Source organism: Pogona vitticeps, chromosome 2 (assembly GCF_051106095.1).
Source record: "Pogona vitticeps strain Pit_001003342236 chromosome 2, PviZW2.1, whole genome shotgun sequence".
Classification (NCBI taxonomy): Eukaryota; Metazoa; Chordata; class Lepidosauria; order Squamata; family Agamidae; genus Pogona; species Pogona vitticeps.
The window spans coordinates 179,451,839-179,477,897 of record NC_135784.1 but is presented as its reverse complement, the minus strand read 5'-3'; the positions used below and the strand labels follow the sequence as shown (position 1 = coordinate 179,477,897).

At 42.9% G+C, this 26,059-nt stretch overlaps 1 protein-coding gene and 1 long non-coding RNA gene across 3 annotated transcripts in view; one reads left to right on the top strand and one right to left on the bottom strand.

Annotated features, from left to right (window-relative positions):
• MECP2 (methyl-CpG binding protein 2) overlaps nucleotides 1-26,059 on the top strand; it is a 99,746-nt gene that overhangs the window by 61,943 nt on the left and 11,744 nt on the right. The gene's annotated exons all lie outside the window — the stretch shown is intronic.
• On the bottom strand, nucleotides 18,137-20,660 carry LOC144587109 (uncharacterized). Its single transcript, XR_013542288.1, has 2 exons — nucleotides 20,537-20,660; nucleotides 18,137-20,309 (listed from the first exon to the last, which is right to left on the bottom strand). It is a non-coding gene; the product is annotated as an uncharacterized LOC144587109 (long non-coding RNA).

The window sequence follows — 26,059 nt, the reverse complement described above, 5'->3', positions numbered from 1 at the left end:
GAGTCACATGTATATACAGCTTAGAGCAGGGGTCTCAGGCATGCAGCCCAGGGGCCATTTGCGGCCCGCCAGATGATAGTTTGTGGCCCCCGCGTTGCCTCCCCCTGAAGCACCCACGCTTCCTTTGCTGTCAAGAGTCGCTCCCGGCCCGTCCTCAAAGAGCGCCTCCAAGCCGCCAACAGCAGCTGCCACTGCCACCTCTTCCAGGGAAGCGGCTCTCTGGCTCTCTTTCTCTCTCGGCACCCCCAGCACCAGCTCAGCCAGTGGCCGCCTCAGCACCTAGGGGTGCTTCCTCCTCCTCCTCTTCATCCTACTTCAGCTACCTTGGCTCTGGAGGCTGCCTGGGCTCCCCCCGCAAAGTTTGCTCCTCTGTCGTGGTGGGGGTAGCTGCTGTTGCTGAGTGCGCCTTTTTTTGAGGGGAACCCCTCAGAGGAAGGTTTCCGGACCTCTGTGTGTGTGTGTACGTGTGTACGTGTGTGTACGTGTGTGTGTGCGTCCATGCGTGCACGCACACACCTCGGGGGGGCGCCCCGTTCTGTTTAATTTCGCAGGTACCAGTGGGGCTTTTCTCCCCTGAGAAGGTGAATTCTGTGAGGGTTTTTAAAAAATTTAATGTCGTGCCCTCCTTCCCCTGGCTAAGCAGTCGCTGGTGTTCCCTCCCTTTTCCGCTTTGTCCTGCTGCTGCTGGTGGTGGTGGTTGTGAAGGAGGAGCCAGAGGGTGTCGTGGCCGGACAAGGGCTCACACGCACCCCTCCTCCTCCTCCTCGGAGCCCTAGCTGGGCTAAGGAAACTCCTGCATGGCTTCCTCAGGCTCTTGCTCTGCTTGGCAGAAAATCTGATGCGGCCCACAGACTCTGCCTCCAGTGGCCCCCAGGTAAATGGAGTTTGAGACCCCTGGCTTAGAGGGAACCTTGGTTGTGCACCTTCTGACACAAGGCTAGGGCATGCATTATTTTTGGCATGATTCAGCATGATCCAAAATAGCTCTTTGTTTTGCCTGGACAAATTGGTATCTTGAGCCAAAATGGCACTGGAGCAGCATTAACTTCAGTGACAACCTTGAGATGTATTAGGTGGATTGTGGCATTGAAAGGAGGGCTGGAGAAACATCCTCCCCCGTTTTCTTTTTAAACCTTTCCCTAATCATTCTAGGTTGATGCATTGCCATTAGAGATGATGGTTTTCATATTTGTATACGGGGCTCGCGATGGATTAGCCACTTCTGGCACAAGGCGGGATGACTAGCCTCTCCGCCAGGTCAAAGAGAGGCTAATTTACCGTGAGCTCTGGAGTGATAAGAAGGGATCGCGGAGCCTGCAGCAACGGTGGACAGGTGAGTGGTCAGTCTGGCCCCACGGGGCTGGACCCTCATCTGCACCTGTGGAGGAGTATACAAATACCCCCATCTCTAATTGCCATTTAAATATGCAAGTTAGTTTGTTTAACAACAACAACAACCAAAAGTCATCCCAACCCCCTGAATGTTGGCTGAGAAGGAAGAGGACTGTGTTGACTCTATGGGCACCACCCCACAAAGCCTCGCAGTCTCAGCAGAGCCCCTGCTGAGTAGAAAGGGAAGGTTTCCTTCTTTCCACCTCCCAAACCTTCACCCCAGAGTTTTTTCCCTTATATTGCACTGCTGCTCATATGCAAACTGGGTAAACCTTATTCTCTCCGAGCCCGTAGCATGGGAGAAGAGGACCCATAGCATGTTCTCCAGTGTGGATGGAAGAATTGTTCAAGTAAGTGTTAAAATAGATCACACTAATGTATGGACCGGACTACACCAAATTTCCCAGTGTAGACAAGATGAAAAGCAGGTTGTGATTGGGTTCATTAAAAATTTGAAGCAGCTCCTCTTTTTTGACAGGAAATGACAACTGAATCTCTTTTTGAACGTCAACTGATTTATTCAATTTAACACGTGGTGAATCTAAGTATAACAATTTCTACAGGTTCGAAACAACCAATATCAGATAATTGTCCATATTGAGAGGACGACAACTCTGTCCCAGCTTTAACAGGATTCCTTGAGGGGCCAGCCTGAAACATTCTTGATCTGTCGGTTTCCTTATCCGCGTACGCCGTACCATGCAAATCATGCTACAGCAGGGATGTCTGTACCAATCTCCCTCCAGTGGTGGCTGGCTGAAAGAAGAGTCCAGCCGGATCACCTTCTTCCAATGACCCTGTCTCTGTGGATACACCACAACGGTCCATTCCAAAGAACCTATTGATGTCCCCTTTCCTGTAGATGCCTCTGGATCTGGCAATACACCCTACCTTTAGGTTAGGGAAGTCTTCTAATAACTCGCTTGTTCTAGCATACTCTCTTTCTTTCTTTCCTTCTCCTTCATTTTCTTTCCTCCTCCTTTCTACTGCACACTAAACTCTCATCCCGCTCGGTTCTCTTATATTCTCCTCCCATACAGGGAGAATTAGCTCCTCCTCTCCTTTTCTGTCTCCTTCGTGTATCAGATATACAGTGGTGCCCCACATGATGACGATAATCCATCCCATTGAAATAGCTGTTTAGTGAAGTCGTCATCATGCGAAATCCATTTTCCCATTGGAATGCATTGCAACCCGTTTAATGCATTCCAATGGGGAAAAATACCTCGTCGTCCAGCGAAGATTGCCCATAGGGAAGCCATTTTGCGAGCACTGATCAGCTGTAAAAATGGCTGTCCTGCGAAGCATGGGTCTGGAAAACACAGGGCAGCCATTTTGCGAAGCTGATGATCAGCTGTAAAAATCATCATCTTGCGAAAAAACGATTCGTGAAGCATGGACCAAATCATCGTCATGCGGAAATCCCCCATTGGAATGACTCTTTTGCGAATCGCTATAGCAATTGCAAAAAGTTATTGTTATGCGGATTCGTTGTTTAGTGGGGTCATCGTCTTGCGAGGTACCACTGTATATCAATTTGTTCTCTTTTCTTCTTTGATTTTGCTTCTTTCTCCTTTCCTGCATTCAGTTCTTCATTCTCTAATATTCCATTTACCCCCATATCTTTCTTCTGCTCGGGCGTCTCTAATTGAGGGGTCGGCTCACTCTATTTTTTCGCCTTCTCTTTTACAATTCCTTCACACAGGTACTTCCCAGTTCAGCAGATGTAACTTGTAGCCAGGAAGAAGGCAATTCAGCCTTCCATGATTGCAGTCTCACTCCATTCCAAATTCACCTTTTCCTCAATTCTAGGTTGGCGAACAGTGGCCAGAGAAAGAATCAAATCATTCCCTGTGCCTGATCGCTCCCATGTTAAATTGCTTTTACCATTAATTACTGTGGCTTTCGGTTCTACGTATGTTTTTACATATTAACACTTAGAAGCATTCGGGAATATAGAGTGCTCACTGACAGTACTCCATTGCAGGATTCTGAGAGTGATAGGTGAAACTGGGCTACAAAGATCAACCCAGAATCAAAGTAGCAGACTTAAAAGCAGAGGAGGGCACAAGGTTCTTTGGCTAGTGGCTTTGATGCTGGTATTCCAGTGCAAAAAGCATGCTGGAATATTTTCATTTTTCAGAATTCCAAAGTTGTTGGAAGTTTTTCCGCATGAGACTTTTCTTGGACAGTGGCCTGTCTCATTCATTGGAATTCCTGGGGGACAGGAAAAAATTCGTACCCTCCCACCACTTACTCTCTATTGCTTTGAGTTTTTTTTTAAAAAATGCACGATGTCTTTGGAGCTATCTCAGAAGTGCCAGGAACTGTTTGGCAGAAGCACCTCTGATATCTTGATGGAAAGGATCAAATAGAAGAAGCTCAAGAGCACAGAGATGTCATGTGAATTTCTTTCCATTCTCATTACTTTTCTCACAACTTTTTGGTCTGTGCTTTCAGGACAAGCAGCAGAGAAATAAAACCCAGTAAGAACCAAATTAGCCTTGACCCGAGTGAAAGGTGTTTAACCCCTTTTCCTGATTTATGTCTGTGTCCTTTCCACCCACATCTGCATGCTCCTACAACTAGCGAAGGGGAGAGAGGCTTTAAATGACCCCCCCCCAAAAAATCCTGAGTGCTTTTTTCACTTCTAATTAATTAAAATAAATTGAGAGGGAAGGTGGTCTAGAAGAGCTAGATGTTGAGAGTTTGATTTCCCACTCTTCCTCCTTGACAGGGACTGGACTCAATGATCCACAGGGTCACTTCCTGCTCTACAGTTATAAGATTATTATTATTACAGGTCTAATCAGAGATCTCCAACCTCCAAATATATCTTAGGCCTGGGTTCTTGAGCAATGCTTGCTACGGAGAAGAAAAAATCTGTCTCATTAGGACTTCAGTGCCATCTTGTGCTACAAATGTGAATTGCAGCTCTTAAACAGAACTTGCAAAGCGGGCGTCATCATTTCTTCTAATAGTAAATTTGGCTGGCTGATACTTCCATTCTTTGCTTTGATTTACCAAGCAGTCACTGCTATTTGGAATACATAAATTTGCATGTGTCTTCCGTCTTGTAAACTAATAATTTAAAGAAAGCCATCAAGATTCTGTGATCAGGAACAATTCAAGAGAATGCACATATCCTTCTGAACCAGATGTGGATTCCAGATCCTGGTGGAGGTGAACATGGGGTGTCCTTATAAGATGCTTTTTCTGTCCCAATTGTTCCTTCTATCTAAGTCACAGACTGTTTAGATACAATTGTGGGGAGATAAAAATGAGCAAATAGTTTTCTTCCATAGTTGTAGATTTTTTGGGCTGTTTGGCTGTGTTCTGGAGGTTTTTTCTTCCTAACGTTTCGCCAGTCTCTGTGGCTGGCATCTTCAGAGGACAGGAGTTACAACTCTGTCTGTGTTCTGGTGTAGTATGTGGGATAGTTGAGTATTTGTAGCTGTGGGATCAGCTTTTTGTCCTTTTCAAGAGATTAGGTGATTATGGTGATCAGGGTTTTTTTGTTACGGGTGTATTGTTGTGATAAGGGGGGAGATGATCTTTCACTGTGATTGATTGTTGTCGTTAGCTAGTCTTTTGTGTGGAGTGATCATCGGTCCTTGTGGCTGGGTAGAGTTCGTTAACTTTTTTGCAGGCTGTATTTTTCAGTGCTGGGATTCAGGCTTTGTTGAGTTTTGGACTTTCTTCTTTTTTGTTGAAGCTTTGCTGATGTTTGTGGATTTCAGTGGCTTCCCTGTGTAGTCTAGCATAATGATTGCTGGAGTTGTCCAGTACTTCTGTGTTTTGAAATAGAATTTCATGTCCAGCTTGTTTCAGGGCATGTTCAGCTACTGCTCATTTTTTTGGTTGTTTTAGTCTGCAGTGTCCTTCATGTTCTTTGATTCTGGTGTGGATGCTGTGTTTTGTGGTCCCAATATACTGTATACCTGGCCACAACTGCAAGTTATCTGCTATACTCCTACAGTGGTGAGGGGGTCCCTGGCACTGTGCAGCTTGCCCAAGGCCACACAGGCTGGCTCTTCTCTTAGGAGACACAGTAGAGAATTGAATGCCCAACTGCCAGCTCCACAGCAAGATACAGTGGTGCCTCGCTTAGCGATGTTAATTGGTTCCAAAAAAATCCATCGCTAAGCGAAACAGGAGGACCCAAACTGTCATTGCTATGCGAAGCATGACCCCAAACATGGCTATGCAAAAATTGCCCATAGGGAACATCGTTAAATGGAGCGCAAGATCGCTCCGAAAAAGCCATCGCTAAGCAAATTCATTGTTAAACTAAGCGCTTGTTAAGCGAGGCACCACTGTACCTAAATCATTGAGCTATCCAGCCAATTCCAATACTGCTGAATGTTTAATTTAGATTTGTGGAATAGCTGCTTGACTGGTCAGCAGCAGTAAGAATCACTTCCAGTTGGGAACATATCTGAAACTGCTGGTTGTTTCTTTTTGGTTGACAAAAGGCTAACAATATTTGTGGGCTAAAACATTTATGGATTTAGCATCAACATACCAATCTCAATATAGAACAATATGGTATCTAACAGAGCAGTGGATGGCAACTCCCAGAAGCCCTGGCCAGCAGAGCTGCTGGTGAAGATTTCTGGGAATTGCAGTCCAAGAAGGCACGAGTTACCCAAGATTGAGAACTAGTGTAACAGAATCTTTAGAATCTGACGTTATTCAGATTTGTCAGGGGGTTGGGTGCGAATGAAAGGGTATAGAATAGTGTTTATTAATGGAGTAGCCATGATGGGATTGGGGGCAAAAGGTGACAAGGCGCACAACAAATGTCAAAGCCAGTTCCCCAGGACCACGTTCTGGCTTCTGCCCTCTAGGAAGACCCAGAGATACTGGGCGGGGAGGGGGGAGGTTACTCTGTTCTATCGATTCTACAGCACAAGTAGGGAGGAAAGGAGCCCTTAGAGGAAAGGTGTGATACAAAGCTAACAGAATAAAACAGATTAAGATGATCAAGTTTGTTTCTGTTTTATACCAAGTTGGAAAGCACACTGAAACTAATCCAAATAACCTCTATCATTTAAGAACAATTTAGTTTCTCTCCACAAATATGAGTTTTAATATTTTCATATCTCGCTGTATAGACCATAGGAATCTTAAAGGATGGTATAGGCCACTAACTGTCTTGCTGCACATTTGCGGTATAAAAGTAGTCTTCAAACAATTTAAATGGATATGCTCTGCAAGAATGTTACATATAAATCATCATTTTGAAAACATAGGCAGAATAGCCAAAGAACTACCATCTATGTCTTTATTCCTAACTTTAGCACAAAATGTCTTACTCTAAGTTACACAAAAAAAGTGTGTTCTCGAAGGCTTTCACATCCGGGATCCAATGGTTGCTGTAGGTTTTTTGGGCTGTTTGGCCATGTTCTGGAGGTTTTTCTTCCTAACATTTTGCCAGTCTCTGTGGCCAGCATCTTCAGAGGACAGGGGTTACAACTCTGTCTGTGTTCTGGTGTAGTGTGTGGGATAGTTGAGTATTTGTAATTGTGGGAAAAGTTTCTGTCCTTTTCAGGAGATTGGGTGATTATGGTGATCAGGGTGTTTTTTGTTATGGGTATATTGTTGTTATAAGGGGGGAGATGATCTGTCACTGTGATTGATGGTTGTCGTTAGCTAGTCTTTTGTGTGCAGTGATCACCGGTCCTTGTGGCTGGGTAGAGTTCATTAACCTTTTTGCAGGCTGTATTTTTCAGTGCTGGGAGCCAGGCTTTGTTGAATTTTAGACTTCTTGGAGGACCGTCCCCGGAGAGTACAGCTTGGCGAGAATGTTTTGGTCCCATGGACCCTCAATTGTGGGGTTCCGCAGGGGTCGATCATCTCTCCAATGCTGTTTAACATCTACATGAGGCCACTGGGTGGGGTCATCAGGGGGTGTGGGGCATTGTGCCATCAGTATGCGAATGACACACAGCTCTACATCTCCTTTTCACCTACTTCAGTGGATGCTGTTCTGTCCCTCCAGCTCTGCCTGGAGACTGTACTGAAATGGATGCAGTTGAATGTGTTGAGGCTGAACCCAGACAAGACGGAGGTCTTGAGGGTGGGCGGTCCTTCCATCAGCAGTTTGGGTGACTCCCCTTCTTTTCGGGGGACAACCCTCACCACAAAGAGCGAGGTCCGCAGCTTGGGGATACATCTGGACCCGGCGCTTACCATGAAAACCCAGGTGGCATCAGTTGCCCATTCTGCTGGTTTTCATCTATGGCGGATTGCCCAGCTGCGACCATATCTTGATGGGGGGGGCGGTCACTACTCTTGTCCACACGCTCGTAATCTCGAGGTTAGACCATCGTAACACACTCTACGTGGGGGTGCCTCTGAGATTGATGTGGAAACTTCAAATGGTGCAAAATGCGGCAGTTAGGCTTCTTAGTGGGGTGAGGAAATACCAGCATATCTCCCCCACCCTGGTTGCTCTGCACTGGTTGCCTATTCGTTTCCGCATTGATTTCAAAGTATTAATAATGACGTATAAAGCCCTAAACGGTTTGGGACCTCGATACTTGGCAGATCGCCTCCTCCCACCCAGATCTACCCGAGTCACCCGACATAGCCAGCAGGGACGGCTGAGGGGCCTTACGCCGAGAGAGGCCCGGAAGGAAAGAACAAGAAACCGGGCCTTCTCGGCAGTGCCCCCTCGGCTGTGGAATACCCTCCCAACGGAAATCCGTCTGGCTCCCTCACTGGGTGTTTTTAAAAGCCATTTAAAAACCTGGCTCTTTAGGCAGGCCTTTCCTCCAGTCAATTAACTGATTTTCTGTTTCTTTAATATCCTATCTTGACAATGTATATATAAATTAGTTTGTAGGTTTTTATTATGTATGTTATATTATTGTGTTTTATTATTCATGTAAGCCGCCCCGAGTAGACTTTGTCTAGGGGGGCGGGGTATAAGTCCAATAAAAGTAAAGTAAAAGTAAAATGTTGTTGTTGAAGCTTTGCTGATGTTTGTGGATTTCAATGGCTTCCCTCTGTAGTCTAACATAATGATTGCTGGATGCCCCCAGAAGGGAATGGTAAATCACATCTACGTATTCTTCACCTCGAAAACCCTAGAAAGGGTCGCCATAAGTCAAAATTGATTTGTCGGCACATGATTATTATAGGGTAACCCAGATATTTACCAAAATGGTTAAAAAAACAACACCCTTGTATATGCTTAAGGTATACCTAGCATCATGTAGTGGGTGGAGCGGTTGACTAGGATTCAGGAGTCTTGGGTTCGGATCCCTGCTCAGCCATTGAAACTCACTGGAGTGTGAAACTGGTAAAAACACTCCTTAAATACTTCATTTATCTTGAAAGCCCTATTAGGATTGCTATAACTCAGTTCTGACTTGATGTTGCCTAAGAACAAATATGCCAAAATGCAGAGAAAATGGTGATTGATAAATATCTATGTGTCCTTTTAGTAGCCTGCCAAACATGAGGACAGTAAAATGTAAAGATTATCTAGTGTAGTCAGGGGTGGTAAAATCATCATATGTGTCCTAGTAGGCAACTTCATGAGTAGAACAGAACAAGAAAATGGGCACCTTTTCTAGCTGACGATGCACAAAATTATTTAATTTATTTATTGTTTGTTTGTTTGTTCCATTTTTACCTCACCCATCTAGATTTGGAATCTACTCTGGGTGGCTTACAGAATATAAAGATAAAAACAGCGCTCAAATATATTTGTTTATGAAAGCAATAAAGATCAATAAAGAAAAATTAGATGGCATCCAATAAATTGTTAGGTAGCTGTTTTGAAAACCAACAGAGGTAATGTTTATTCATAAGAAGATTAATGGACCGGTAGAATTCATTGTCATAAATGTTATAAGGATAATATAGTCTGTAAATTGGTTAAAATTGAGCGAGTGGGTGACAATAGAGCGAATATGTGACAGGGACTAAAAAGGACAATTTTATAGCGCAGTTGCTCCCCTGAGGTGTTATTGACTGCTACTTGCAAGGAATAGATCATTTGTTTTTCGGTGTACTAATTTGAAACAATATAAATTGTGTCCTATGGGTTGGATCATTTGGTTTGAGGCTTATTTTATTTCATGGCCCACCAGGGACCAGAAAACTCTACTGATCATCGGAAGGGCTAGCATTGAATTGCCACCTTGTCAGCACTTGAGTGCCACTGGCAGCTCCTTCTGCCTTTTTCTCTTTGAAGATCTGGCACTAAGGCTGTGTCAGCCATAGCCATAAATACTAGTATGTGTCTCAAAGTTACACTTTTGAATGCATTTTAATTGTACTCTGCTTTAGGACACACTCTTTATTGAAAAGGAAAGTATACATATAATAAATAGCAGATGCTTATGAAAGAAAATGTGATTAATTTAAGCAGTGAAACAAAATATAGATACCCGACCAGCATTATTTTTTTATGGTCTCTTTTGAATAAGTAGTAAATATGCATCAACACGGTCATATCATGGAATTAGAGATTATGAGCAAAAAACAAGCACAATATTGGGAAAATGCGCTAGCATGTGAATTGATACTCCCTTCTACACGGGTATGAACAGATGTCTTTTCAGTGATAGGGGAATATCTACATTGAGTAGTAAGACTGAAGTGATCTCACTGCTGAAAAAATAAAGTTTAGCAGCCAACAACCAGTTACATGAGTTTGTGATTAAGACATTCTAGAAATAGCACAAAATAATAATCAAGTACTGCATTTGGAGTGGAAAGATGACTATTTAATTGAAGGCTAGCAAGTAAACCAAGGAGTAAAGGTGGATTAGAAATTTCTGACAACATAAGCTAATCACTGTGGAACATGGAAATCACTGTGAATGGTAGAATATATTTTTTTAAAAAAAGGAAGTGCTTTTCACTAGCAGTGATAGTAGTAGCTAAAGTACATTTGAGAGAGAAAATATGTAATATTCATCACAAAAAGATATAGGGGACAAGACTTAGAAAATTTATGGCTGTCTTGGAAGTACAGTGGGGTCTCTACTTAAGAACGTCTCTACTTAAGAACAATCCAACTTAAGAACAGCTCCATTTGCTAAATTTTGCTTCTACTTGAGAACAGAAATCCAAGATAAGAACAGGAAAAAAAAACCTTTCCTGCTCTTTTTTTAAGGTCATCTTAGGTTAAAAAAAATTCTCCCCCTAGTGGTAGAGTACGTATTAACCAGCTTTGCATTAATTCCTATGGGAACTAATGCTTCAATGTACGAACGCACCTCTACATAACAAAAAACAAAACAAACAAACAAAAAAAAAAACAGCCATAACGGATTAATTGGTTTTCAGTCCATTCCTATGCGAAATTTTGCTTCAACTTAAGAACATTTCAACTTAAGAACACCATTCCAAAACGGATTAAGTTCTTAAGTAGAGGTTCCACTGTAGTTTCTATGGACGGAAAAGAGCAGATACGGATTAAATGGTTTTCAATGCATTCCTATGGGAAATGCAGATTCAACATAAGAACTTTTCAACTTGAGAACCACCTTCCAATACGGATTAAGTTCTTAAGTAGAGACCCCACTGTATTGGACAAATGCACACAGAAAATAGCTCTATGTACCTCATCTGTCTTGAGAAATCTGATAATCATAGAGAATTTTCATTTAAATCATGAACATTTTGCTGCTCAGATTTTTTGGCAACAACTCCCATGATCAATTACCATTTGCAATGTTGGCAGGGGCTTCTGTGAGTAGAACATCAAAACACTGTGAGAGTTACAAGTTCTCTAGCTCTAATCTATGTTGATCATGCAGGTAATTTTAAAATGCTATAACTGATGGGGTCAGCAATATGCAGTGGGAAATTATTTATTAAATGAGCAAATGAAAATAATGCAGACAAGACCTATTTAAACAATGTAATTAAACAAAGATGGCACTGTGTTTCTAAGTTCTGGGAGGAATACAGATTTTGAAACATTGGTAGTACGTATAACAAAAACAAAATATTACACAATCTGTATGATTTTATTGTCTTCTCAGGACTGGTGAAATAAAGTATTTATTGTGCAAAAAAGTAGAGTTGTACAAAGATGTACATGGAAGAACACAAGGAAGAACAATGTGGTTTTCTTTTACTAAGGATTCCAGCGTGTAAATGGCAGGAAACTAGGAAAAGTGCTTTTGAAGCTGCATAGTGGTATATATTACACAAGAAAGGGATAAAATAAATTAAAAATAAGAGGGAAATATCAGGTGTATGAGCAGAACAAAAGAGAAGAAAATTTATATGGTGTGGTTCGAGTGCATTTTGTCATTCAAAACTAGAGAATGGTTGTACAGTGGTGCCTTAACTTACGAACATAATCCATCCCAGAAGATGTTCGTAAGTCAAAACGTTCGTAAGTCAAATCAGCATTTCCCATAGGAATGCATTGAAACCCGATTAATTGTTTCCGGCTGTTTTTTGTTCTTATGTCAAGGCACGGTTTTTAAGTTGAAGCATTAGTTCCCAAAGGAACTACCGCATTTTTCGCTCTATAAGATGCAGTTTCCCCCTGCAAAAAAGTGGATGGAAATGTGTGTGCGTCTTGGGGGGGCAGTATTTGCCCCATCATTGCCTTCCCAGGCTTCTGGAGGCCTCAGAACGCTCCAACCCACCCTCACCGACACTCTCAGAAGCTTCCCTGGCTTACAAAGCACCAGGCACCCGGCTGCTTCTCCTTCCTCCTCCTGCCTGCATGCCCCACCCAGGGTGTTCGGCGGCGCTTAGTCATGAGCAGACCCATGCCTTTTGCAGCCCTTACTCATGAGTAAACCCACACCTTTGGCCTCACCTACACCCTCCTACCTTAATTGCCACTGCTAAGGTCTTTTGGCCCCGGAGCCACACATGTAGAAATTGAGGCTGTCTGCCCTTTGCAAAGATGGTGGCTGTGGCTTCATATAGGGTTGGAATGCTGCAGCTGCCATCTTTGCAAAGGGCAGCTTGGATTCCCTTAAGGAAGGCTAAGGGAATCCAGGCTGCCCTTTGCAAAGATGGCATCTGCAGCTTCCCTAACCTAAATGAAGCTCCAGCCATCATCTTTCCAAAGGGCAGCCAATTTCCATTTCTACATGCATGCCTCTGAGACCAGAACACCTCAGCAGCGGCAATTAAGATTAAGATTATGGTGGCAGGGTGACCCCCAGGAGGCTTCAGACTGGCAAGGTGCTGCTTTTTACTTTTTTAAAAATGTTATGTGTGGGTTTGGGAAGGTAGGTTTGGGCTGGGGGGTATGTTTCTATGTTGCTTTGTTTTTTGGTGAGGCTTTTTTTTTTTTTTTGCAGTCCCAGTGTGGGACTGGCACTGTTTATTTATTTAATTGCCGATCCCTGATACAAAGCAATATTTTTCCCTGTTTTCCTCTTCTAAAAATTATGTGCGTCTTATAGTCAGGTGTGTCTTATAGAGCGAAAAATACGGTAATGCAAAACTGATTAATCCGTCCTCTACCATTGGGGGAGAATTGTTCTTCTTTTAACCTAAGATGAACTTAGGTTTAAAAAAGGGCAGAAAAGGAGGGAGGGAGGGAACAATGGGGAAAAGAGGAAAGAAAGAAGGTCATCCCTGGGACACACAGACCCCTCAGACAAAGATTTGTGCTTTTAAGCACAAAAAAGAGAAGACACAGAGAGAGAAGACAAGGGGGGGAGAGAGTTTGGAGTCTCAAACACATTTTAAACCCACACATGCTAAACCCACAGATTTTAAGGCCACAGTTTTTACAACAACACATTTTAATCCAAGCAACCAAAATATTAACATGCATTTTAGGGGCCAACAGCCAGACAAACCTTTGCAAACAGTTTTCTTATTTTAAAACCAAAAGACTAAAATGAATTTTAGAGGCCAACAGCCAGACAGACCTTTGCAAACAGTTTTCTGATTTTAAAACCAACAGCCAGCACAGAAACATAATCCTCCCACCTAGCCACCTAGCCCAACCCAAGCTGCAAGACCCCTGTACGGTAAATACAGTGTACTCGCCCAGAACAGGCAGTCTCTCTGTTTTAAAAAAGAAAGCCAAAAATCCAAAAAAAAAAACCCCAAACCCAAAAAATATATATAGTCTGTACAGTACAAGGCAGTAGGCAATTTGAAGTCTCTCTCCGTATCCACACTCTCTAACCGCTGGGGCGAGCGAGGTAGCAGACAAGCAGCCTCTTTGCTGGCCAACGGTTAATTGAAAGTTCAAATTTTGCACCTTCCCCACTTTTTTCGTTCTTAAGTCAAAGCTCTGTTCGCAAGTCAGAGCAAAATTTTGTGAATGGAGCTGTTTGTAACTCAAAATGTTCATAGGTTGGGACGTTCATAAGTCAAGGCACCACTGTACTTGTTAGGTGAAGTATTTGTGGTGGGTTTGTTACTGGACCATGGTTTATGCACAAGAGAGAGAAATTGTGTTAAAAATTGGGCACATAATTTTTAACACAGAAAATCAAAAGACATAGTTATATGATAGCTAAAATAGTTTTTGTAGTATCTTAAAAAAGTAATCATATACTGTACGTCAAGTGAATGCAAGGTGTTACGGAATGCAAAGTATTGCTGGTCTTCTGTGTTTTTCTTCTTGAGAAATTTGCAAGGACGTAATGCCAGCTTGAAGAGATGGAAGCCTAGTAACGTATTGTATTGCAAACATATTTGGCACTGAAGAAAATAGAAGAATAAATATGATGATAGAAAATGTATAGCAGCCAAGATAAAAACTTGGCTGCTGTATATTTAAAGAAATAATTTTTTTCAGGGATTATCTGGGGTATTTTCTATCAGTTGATAACTCTCTTTTCCATATGAGACTTCTATTAACTACATTACACCTTTTCTTATTTATTTGTTTCGATTTGCTGCTTGAATTCCTGGGAGCACTCTAATACTGTTGCAGGAGCTTGCCAGGATAATTACCCAAATCAAATATTCTGTTGCCAGAACAGAAAAGTGATTGCAAGTTGGGGAAAAAAATGCAATCATCAGTGTGACTGCTGTTTGTTCTTTCTATACTAATATGTATTAAAAATAGGAGCATGCCTGCTTGAGAGAATGGCAGTGTTCCCCAAACCCAAAGAGTAGAACCCTTTGTGAGTACATATCTGGATCATTTTTTTAAGGCAAGTGTTTTTCAAACTGCTGTCTGTTCATCATGCACCTGCTGCTAGTCGCCTTGATCCATGGTGGGTGAGTGTCCATGGTGCAGGAGTTTTGTCTACCAAGGCATCTCTTGTATAGCAGGAGGAGACATTGATAGAGGCATTTGAAACTTCCTTGAATTCTTCAGTGTTTGTAAATAATGGCTTTAATTTGAAACAGTAGCTAGAAAAATTATCCCAGTTGCATCCTTCATTCATTCATTCATTCATTCATTCATTCATTCATTAAATTTATATCCCATTCATTTAGACAGTGTCTACTCTGGGCTGCTAACAATAAAAAAGACTAAAAACAATCTAATATATAAAACAATAATTTAACAACAAATACAATATCATTCAAGATGGGAAAAATAGAGATCAAGCAGTGACAGGAGGGAAAGCCTGCCTAAATAGCGAGGTCTTGAGTTGGCTCTTTAAAAACACTGAGTGAGGGAGCCAGGCAGATCTTGGGGGGGAGACTATTCCAAAGGCGAGGGGCCAGTGCCGAGAAGGCCCAGTTTCTTGTTCTTTATTTCCGGGCCTCCTTCGGCATTAGGCCCCTCAGAAGCCCCTCCTGGCTAGAGCGAGTGATTCGAGTAGATCTAGGTGAGAGAAGGCATTCTGATAGATATCAAGGTCCTAAACCATTTAGGGCTTTATATGTAATCATTAACACTTTGAAATCAATGCGGAAACGAACGGGCAGCCAATGCAAGGCAGCCAGAGTGGGAGAAATATGCCAAAGTTTTATCATCCCACTAAGAAGTCTAGCCGCCGCATTCTGTACCATTTGAAGCTTCCACATCAATCTCAAAGGTAGCCCCACACAGAGCGCATTGCAGTGGTCTAATCTCGAGATTACAAGCACATGGACCAAAGTGGTGAGCGCCCCAACATCAAGGTGGGGACGCAGCTGGGCAATCCGCCACAGATGGAAGTAGGCGGAATGGACCACTGATGCCACCTGGGTTTCCATGGTGAGCGCCGGATCCAAATGAACCCCCAAGCTGAGAACCTCACTCTTGGCAGTGACAGTCACCCCCTCCAAAAGAGAGGGAGTTTCCCAAACCACCAATGGAGGGGCCACCCACCCTCAGAACTTCCGTCTTGTCCAGGGTTCAGCCTCAGCCCATTCACCTGCATCAATTGCAGTACAGCCTCCAGGCAGCACTGCAGGGACAGAATGGCATCCACTGCAGTTGATGAAAAGGAGATGTAGAGCTGGGTGTCATCAGCACTCTGGAACCTTTGTGGTTCCAGAGTGATTATTTTGAAATGCAACAAGGAAAACATAAACTTTGCATTTAAATTCTACTTCTTGGGATGATTACCTCATTCATTTCAGGGTCAAAAAAATTATTTAGCTATAAAGGAAATGGCACGGAGTCTGGAAGTTCCACTTGTCTTGTTGAACATTACATTGAGTTGCAGTGATCCCTGTGGAGGCTGTTCCTTTTAGAGTTCTGGTTTGCTGGCTTTTTAAAATACCTCTGCCTCCCTGACAAGTATCAGGCTAGCTAGTGGTTCTTGATCTTCCATAGCACTGTTTTTAGTTTTGTTCCTATTTTCTTCTGCTTGTATTTTCCAAAATTCAGATGGGACACTTCTGGTTTTAATCTGCCTAGAGCAATGCCAGTATACATTTATAGTTTCATTGAGATTTTTTTCCTTTTACAAGATATGTTGCTTTTCTTACAACAAAACAGGTAATAATGGTGATTGTCAGTTTTCCAAATAGTCTTCAGATGTTATTTTTAACTCCTTTTCCCAATGGGAAAAAACCCTCCGGAGCCTCTCATAAAAGAATTACTTTACAAGTTGTCTTTACTAAGCTATGTTTTTCATGGGAAATTCTTTTGCAGTTGGAGTTCAAGGCAGCTTATTTAATATCAGTAATAATCTTTATTTATTTAGAATATTTTTACCCTGCCGTTCTCCTTTAAAAGAACCCAGGGCAGCTTATAACATTGAAAGATAATATTTGAAGTTGAAAACAATGTGTATACAACTGTAGTTAGCATAATTAAAAGATAATATTTAACACTAAGAACAATGAGTAAAGAGGCATCTTACACCATTAAAAGACAATATTAGAGCTCAGAACAATTAGTATACAAATGTTTTTTAAAAGCCGCTCTGAGAAATGGAAAACACAAGTAGTATTAAAAATCCAATCAAAGTAGTAATGCATAACAATCCATCTAAAAAATTAAAATCACACACAAGTAGCTGGTTACTGATGAAAAGCCTGCCTGAAGGGGAAAGTCTTTGCCTGCTTGCGGAAGGACATCAAAGATGTGGGCCAGCCTGGCCTCCAGTGGGAGGGAGTTCCAAAGTCTGGGAGCAGCCACAGAGAAGGCCGTCTCCTATGTCCCCATCAGACATACCAGTGAAGGTGGAGGGAGCGAGAGAAAGGCCTCCCCTGATGCTCTTAATACCTGAGCCAGCTCATAATGGGAGATACAGTCGTTAAGATAGCTTGGACCCAGGCCATTTAGGGCTTTATAGGTTAAAACCTGGACTTTGAAATGTGAAGCTGATTGGCAGCCAGTGGAGCTGCTGTAACAGGGGTGGTGGTGGTTATGTAACCCCTTTAACCAGCCCCAGTCAGCAATTTGGCTGATGCACTTTGTACCTGCTGAAGTTTCCTGACACTTTCCATTGGAAGTCCCACATAGAGTGCATTATAGTAATCCAGCTGGGAAGTAACTAGGGAATGTGTCACAAGTTGCCAGATCAGATCTCTCAAGAAACGGATGTAGCTGGCACACTAGTGTAAGGGTTCGGCTGTAGGGTCTTGCTGTTTCTCAATAATTCCAGGCAACACAGGCTGCAGTGAAAACTGTGGAATATTTATTTGTGCAATAAATAATAAACCCATTCCCAACTGAGAGGCAACTCTTTCTCTCTTCTCTTCACTTCTCCCATTTTCGCTTTGATCTCCCTTCTCTCTCTTCCTTCCTGCCTTTTCTGACCTTTCCCCCTTTATTTTCATCCCCCTCAACTCCTCTGTCATCTCCTCTAAGTCCGCCCCCCTGGCGAGACTCCTGTGATGCTTCGTCTCAGGTTGGTGGGGTTCTCCTCTCCCTTTATCTACTGTCTCGCTGATGAGGAGGGATGGCACTCCGGCAAGTGGGAGTCCCGACTCGCCTCCTGTCTCACAACTAGTTTTAATTGTGCAAATGCAGTCCTGGCCACTGCTGATACCTCGGCATCCAGGCTCAGAGATGAATTTAGGAACACCCCCAAGTTGCACACCTTTAACATTTATTAATATTGTCACCTAATCCAGTGACATTTGAAAAGTCAGCAATAACTGTGTTTGCAGAGCAGCTTCTAAACCTTGTTGTACAGGCCAAAGTTTGATTCTAACTGTGGTGCAGTATAAGGTCTGAAGGAGGAAGAGGAAGAAAGGTAGACTGAAGAATGAGTACCATTGTGTGCACACTACTTGCTTAAGAAAGGGAACTGGTACCTCTACCAGTTTACTATGTTTATGATGTTGCTTATACTCTGCAAGTCTGCCATTCAGTTTTTCTATAGCTTTGAGTTGAAGAGAAGTATGATCTATTTATGCACAGTAGTAAGTCTTTTTCCAGTTTGCATTTTATTTTTGTGTTGTACACCACTGCAGTATTTTTTGTTCAATGGTATATTTATTTATATGTGTTACCTTGGAATCCCTGTTAGGATCACTGCAAGTCCATTCCAGTTTGATGACACATATCACTGATTGAATAATACTACACTGTCTTTCTTCTATACTAAGGCTGGCGCTCAGCCAAGCAGCAGGCACTAGATAAGGGAGATGCAGATGTCAGGAATGTTTGGTGGAGATAGGATAGAATGATATCTAGGAAGGTTATAGAGTCTTGCTTCATGAATGGAAGATGCTTGATAGAATACCTGATTGAGACATCCCCAAAGCAGGGACCTTCAACGGGAATAGTTAATATGGGGCAGTTTGGATACTGGAAATCAGAGTGGATAAGAATCGGTTCTTATTTTATAAAGTTGTATTTTAAAAATTTAATTTTAAAAAAGCATTGCTACCAGCTTGTGTGACCTTGGACAAGCTGCACAGTCCCAGAATGTTTCTTATTGTCTTTCCTCTAGTAGTCAGTTTAAAAGATAGCAGTCAGAAAAAAATTGTACTGATTTGTGTCTCCGGAGATATATACTTATTAACAGCAATATATGGAGATGTGAAATAACACACATGATCAACCCTATTTTCCAACTGTAAATGGAGCAAATCCTGGAATGTTTGTCTTCTCTAAATATGATGCAGTACTGGAAATTCTCGGAATCCCTGCTAAATCTCTGAGATTGTTTTCAGTAGTTTTCTTGAATAATGCATATTTCTTTAGAGCGGCAACCTTAGCTATTATCCCTTAGCAACTTTGGGCAGAGAAAGTAAAGCTGCTATCACACTCGAGGCACACTGTCAGACACTAGAATATAGGCTAAGTTGGTTTAGTCAGTACAGGCAAGGAGATTGTGATAAATGTGTATTAAGTTTATAACAAGCAAGACTGCTTGTTTGGGGAGGAAAAAGAATTGCATTATTCAGTTGTCTCTTTCTGATCTGTATTTTATATCAATTATTATCTAATCCAAATTCACTCTACTGAAAATCATACAGTCCCTGTCACACAGCAAATACAAGGGGGTGCTGACAAGTATTGAGCCTTACCCAGAAACAAATTGAGCTAGGAAGCTGTAACTGCCACAATTCCCCAGGAGGTCAACACATGACATCTATCCTGCAGCTTCTTAAGTCCCTGCAAAATTCTTCCAACTGCTGGTGTAACCATTCATTTGCAGCATTAGATGCCTCCAGAACACTCCCAAATTGTTGTCCCTTTAGGTGTTAATTTTGAGTTTGGGAACAAATGTTAGTCAGAAGGAGCCAGGTTGGGAGAATAGGGTGGATGGGGTATCACTTGAAAGTCTAAGGACGTCAGTTTTGCCATTGTTTCACCTGCAGTGTGTGACGAGGCATTGTCATGCAACAGGATGACACCTTTGGAGAACTTTCCCTGATGTTTTCCCTTGATGTTTTGCCCCAACTTTGTCAATAAAGCACAGTAATATTTTGCATTGATTGTTGAATCCTATTGGAGGTAGTCCACCAGCAGAACCTCCTTCTTTTCCCATAAAACTGTTGCCATTTGCTTTTGCACTGACCTTTGCACTCGGAACTTCTTTGGCCTGGGGGAACCACTGTGCCTCAATTCCTTAGACTGTTCCTTTGTCTCAGGATCATAACAGATCATCACCAGTTACCAGTTTGCCCAAGAAATCTGACTTATTTCTTGCAAAATGTTCCAAAACATCCACTGATGACTCCAAAAGTTCCTCTTCTTCAGTTGTCAAAAGTTTGGAGATCCATTTTGCTGCCAGCTTTCTCATTTCCAAGTCTTTGTGGATAATGGCACCAACTCTCTCACGTGATATTCCCAGATATGTAGCACTACTTTTGGCTGATACTGGTGGTCCTCTATGATCATGTCATGGATGGCTTTCACATTTGCAGGCACAGAGACAGAAACAGGCCTTACACTGGGTTTCTCACTTTCAACATCAAAATGGCCAGTTTAAAAAAAAACCCAATGTTTCACTGTTACATATGAAGGGCCACTGCCACCTGTATTTTGTGATATTTCCTCATGGATCTGCTTCGCACTTTTCCCTTGGAGAAACAGGAACTTGATTATGGTCCTATGCTCTTCCACATTGAACTTTTCTGGAGGTGCTGCCATGTTCACTTTGGAACTGAAAATGAAAGATAGTTAAAATCATAGGTAAGACATTGGTGAGTTTCTAGCTGAGATGGGTCAACTTCCTACAACCAGCTCTTAACCAATAAGTTGCAATGATGCCCCCTCATTAAAATCCATACTCTACTCAAGGTGGCCACACAGATGAAAGATATATATCTCTGCCTGCTTCTAATCTAATTATGTACTTGAGTTGCTGTCTTAACATGAGTGATCACCTACCTGTTGCTGAACTCTTCCCTTCAAAGCAGAGATTGATTTGCATGCTAGCCTGATGCACTTTTCAGACCGGATGGTAGCTTGAATGGGGAGTTTCCAGATTTGAAGGCAGCAGCTGTTTCAGAGGGAAGAAATCCTGTTACATCATCCGGGAAGAATGTCTGCTACAGTAAGAAAGATAATTTGAGTGATCAGGAGTGAAGGTGTGAGGCCTTCAAGGAGTAAATGATCTGTGTAGCCTGCATAATTAAATTGTAAACCGCCCAGAGAGTGCTTGAAGCGCTATGGGGCGGTATATAAGCAGCACACTTTGCTTTTTTTTAAAACCCACTTCATGTTGACTTGCTCCAGAGAGTCATTTGTATCATTAGGCTAATTTGTTCTGTCCCCTATTCAACCAGCTGTGGGTTTCCTGTCTGGTACTATTATTATTATTATTATTTATTTAATTTATATCCCGCCTATCTAGTCGTGGTGGACTACTCTAGGCGGCCAACAACAGAGATAAAATACAATAACATAAAACAGCATAATTACAACAACAATTAAAAATAGGGAAACAATAAAGGAGAGAAGAAAATCAAAAGTAATCTGGAGAGAAGGCCTGCCGAAACATCCAAGTCTTTAATAGGTTCTTAAAGGTGCCCAGCGAGGGAGCTCCGCGAATGCCAGGAGGTAAGTTATTCCAAAGGCGAGGAGCCACCGCCGAGAAGGCCCTATTTCTTGTTTTCTCTTTTCGGGCCTCCCTCGGCGTTAAGCTCCTCAGCCTCACCTCCTGGCTCGCCCGTGTGACCCGGGTAGAACTTGGTGGGAGTAGGCGTTCCGCCAGGTATCGAGGCCCTAAACCGTTTAGGGCTTTATACGTAAGCGTTAACACTTTGAAGTCGATGCAGAACCTGATGGGCAGCCAATGCAATGCGGCCAGAGTGGGTGAAATATGTTGGAATTTTTTCACTCCACTGAGTAATCTGGCCGCCGCATTACAGATTAAAAGTGACCTAAATAATGGCAGCTGGGATCAGCACCTCCTTTTTGAGCATCCTTTCTGCTTTCAGTCACAGTCCAAGTGACTTTGACTTAAGCCTTCAGCTGAGACTTCAGTGTACCTTTCAGAGCAATAGGAACAGCACTTTTTTCATGGTGGGGTAATTTTATTAATTAGTATTTGCGGCTCCTATGGGTTTTCATGATCTTTTGCAATGAAAGTAGAGGAGACATGGAGGAGGGACTGCCTCCTCCTCATCTCCAATCTTCCAGAGCCACAATTAGACACAAAGCTGTTAAAAACCTTCTTAAGCTCTGTGGTCCCTCTTGCTTTTATCTGGCTCTTTAGTTCTATGAATTATAAGGCTTTTGAAATGTGACACTCTACAGATGTGTTTGCACACATCACAGTCGGTTTCACTGTCATGGTAATGTCACTGCAAAGTATTTCACTAACGTAGTGTCAGTTTGCACACACTGCGTAGAGTTCGGTGCGTTTGCCCTCAGTGTACATTGGAAAGTTACCACTAAATTTTCTTCGTAACTTGAGCATCTTCCATTTATCCTGGAAGTTATTCTTCTTTTGAATTACAAAAGAATTCACACCTTTCCAGCTACCTCATTCTGCACACTGCATGGGCAGAGTTGTTGTGCCTGTCTCCTGCATTGGAATATCTTGTAACTAAGTAATGAATTTGATTAAAGCAAGCACTGGGATTCAGTAGCATTTTCCCCTTGGACCTTGACATGGTAATATTTAATAAATATGTAATGCTATGTTTCTTTGACTGTTGGCAACCAAAAACAGGCAATAAACAATAGCAACGAGTTCCTATTCTAATATGAGTACATTCTTGGTGGAGGATAATATGTGTGGTAATGAAAAGGACAGTATAAAAATGTTGAGAGAATTGCCTTGTTTTACAGCATAAAATAACACCCTGTCATTCAGTGAGGAACATGAGATCTATAGAAATAGACAGATGTTCACACACTCTTGGGCCCTATTGTACTGTCTGTACAGTACAATATAGTATATCTATATTGTAGATATACAATATAGATATACAATATATAGCAGTTTATACTGCTACTAAGCAAATGGGTAGTAGCCAGAATGCACTTGGATTTCCCTGCTAATGTAAGACTTCTGTCAATTCCACTTCCTCCTTGAAGTTCTCTGTTCCCTTGGCCTCCTTTCATTTCCTTAGACCAGGGGTCTCAAACATGTGGCCCGGGGGCCATTTGCGGCCCACTGGACGATAGTTTGAGCCCCCCCAAAGTACCCAATTGTCCTCTGCTGTCAAGAGTCAAAAAAAAGCCTTGCCTTGCTCGCCAGCTCACTCCCAAGACAGCGCCTCTTGCACCCTCCATCCGGAAATGCAGCCTGCCAGTTGGCAGAAAGGCAGGCTGGCTGGCAGGCTGCAGCTCCGGATGGAGGGTGCAAGAGGTGCTGTCTTGGGGGAGAGCCAGCAAGCGAGGTGCGCTGCCAGCCCTTTTCCCCGAGCGGCCACCGAGCGATGCCTGAGAGCGGAGCGCACTCCCAGCCCATCCTCAAAAAGCCCCTGCAACAGCGCTGCCAACGGCAGCTGCCGCCACCACCACCGCCTCTTCCAGGGAAGCGGCTCTCTTTCTCTCTTGGCACCCCCAGCACCAGCCCGGCCAGTGGCCTCCTCAGTACCCAGCGGTGCTTCCTCCTCCTCCTCTTCATCCTGCTTCAGCCGCCTCGGCTCTGGAGGCTGCCTGGGCTCGCCTCACAAAGTTTGCTCCTCTGTCGTGGTGGGGGTAGCTGCTGCTGCTGCTGAATGTGACTTTTTTTGAGGGGGGGCCCTCAGAGGAAGGTTGCTGGACCTCTGTGTGTGTGCGTGTGCGTGCATGCGTGCACGCTTCTGTGGGGCTCCCGCCCTGTCCTGTTTAATTTCACGGGTACCGATGGGGGCTTTTCTCCTTTGGCAAGGCGATTTTTTAAAAAAATTGTCATGCCCTCCTCCCCCCTGTTAGGCGGTTGCCGGTGCTCCCTCCCTTCTCCACTTCTTTGTTCTGCAGCTGGTGATGGTACTGAAGAAGGAGCTGGAGGGGGTTATGGCCAGTGAGGAGGGCTCACACACCTCTCCTCCTCCTCCTCAGAGCCCCAGCCAGGCTAAGGAAACTCCAGGGCCACTTCCTCAGGCTCTTGCTCTGCTTGGCAGAAAATCTGATGCGGCCCAGCCTCACCCAGACTCTGCCTCCATTGGCCCCCAGGTAAATTGAGTTTGAAGCCCCTGGTCTAGCACTTTTCATAAAATGTTTTACATCACTGTACATTATTATATGAATTCTGCAGGTTCAGTCACTGGATTTTCTTTCAAAGAAGCCAGAGGGCCCTTTGCAAGTTGGTTGAGGGAGATCATCCATCCCATTCAGCCTAATTTATCTGTATTAGTAGAGAGAAATTATGGTTCTCCAGAACCTTTGGACTATAAATTGCACAGTTCCTCAAGAACTATGCTGGGCAGGGCTTCTGGGGATTGGGATTCCAAAATATCCAGAACTTCCTGAGTCTTGTGGGCACATAGTTGGAGAATGATCTCAGAACTTTGTTGTATGTATGCTGTGTAGTACAGTTGTTGCATTTCAGTGTTACTCTTCTAGCCTTCACTCTTCCTCAATAAGCTACAAAGAACAGAAGTTGGGAATCTACTGTCCCAGTTCACACAGTAAGCTTTGTCCATTTTTATGCAAGTGGACTTTCCCTTTATCTCATTTCCCTTCCTAGTCCTCAAATCTGTGCTAGAGGGCCTCACCATTCTTTGAAGCTGATGGAGGGAAAAAGAAGCCATTTTACCAATGGTACCCATTCTATTGGCAGAGGTGTTACAGGTGGATACAATCCAGTTCATTTCACTGCATCACTTCAGGACAGAGAAACATTCATATGCCTGCCACTGAAACTTCATCTTATGGTCAAGGTGTCACAGTGCTACAGTTCGACCGTTCAGAAGTGGAAAAATCTGGTCCTTGTCAAATCAGTCACGTTTGTTCAAATGGCAATTTAATTATGCTGGAATTCACAAAACATAGCAGCTGGTGCTGCAAAATTGGCAGCCTTAATGAGTGATGTACCTGTTCACAATTTTCGTATTTTTAAAAAAGGTTCTGGTATCTGACCTTGGATTCTGTCAAACAATTCACCATTAATGTAATTTATCCTAAACCATGTGGGAAGTCCTTTGGGATGCTACACCATGGTTGAATCATATCCATTTCAGATTCCCATCATTTTAAAGTGGGATGAAATAAATTGTTTTGCACTGAGAGAGTTCACTTCCAATTGTTCAATTGGTTTGCACCAGATATTGCTTCCAAGAGAAGGTTGACAGGGAGATCTTGGAAGTTTGATATAGCCACCTGCTCTGTGGCAAGAGATCTTTCCCAAACGGAGGCAAGTGTGCCAAATTTAAGTACATCTAGGATTGCTGGCTAGTGGTAGGCAGGGCTACCATCTTGCTGACATTCAACTCCTTTCCCTGTGTGATGAGCTTTTACCAGTACATCAAGGCTTACATACTTAACTCTCACTCCACCTCTTCCCCATTACAGTGAGATCGACATTTCCAGCAGTGCCAATGGTGGCCTTTAAAAAACCTGTTTACAGCAGAGTGAGCAGTAACATTAGGGAGGGGGAAATTAATCCTTCTTCCCCAGCAGTGACACCTTCCCTTCGTTCTTCCCAGACTGCAGTCATGGCATCATCAGGAGCTTTCAGAAAGCCTCATTACAGCATTGGGAGGAGGAGGAAGAACTTCTCATCTCTGATCAGTGATTGAAAAATAAGGGTGATTGGTGAGATGACTGGAGCACTTCAGCTGGCAAGAAGTTCCCCATCCTTTCAGCAGAGTCTTCTGAAGCTCAGTATTTAGAATAGCTATATAGCATTTTTAGTTTGCCCAATCATGTGCTGTATGTTCAGTAGTTGTATGTTGATTGAGGCTAACTGTTTGTGAAAGGCTAACGAGGAGAACTCTGTAAGTGCCTCATCAATGCAGAGCAGCTGTATAACATACAGTGGCTGAATTATATACTGTATATAAAATGATTGCCGCTTTATAAATTATATATAATTAATTAATTTTGTACTGGTAAGTTAGCATTATTTCTCTCTAGGTATTTGGGTGTTTCAAGGTTCCATCTCTTCTATACTATATGCTTATCAGTCAATATTTAACATTGGAATTATTTCAAGTGCTGTTAAGAAATGACTTTGTGGGAACACGTGTTGCCTTGCAGAAACATGCCTTCACACGAGTTCAGTTTACTCAGGGCTGTGCTAGAGTGCATATGAGGGTGTGACCACACAGAAGTTTGCCAGGATTGACACAGACTTCTTTATACCATACCCAGTGACTTTATACCATAGTCACTGTTCACACAGAAATTTTTTAATTACCCTGAAAAGATGTGTTTCAGGTGTCCACACTTCACATGTCCCCCCTATACTTTGTCATTACCACCACACTCGTACCCACCCTTTTCAGCAGTGGTCAAAACTGTTTCTCTTTTTTA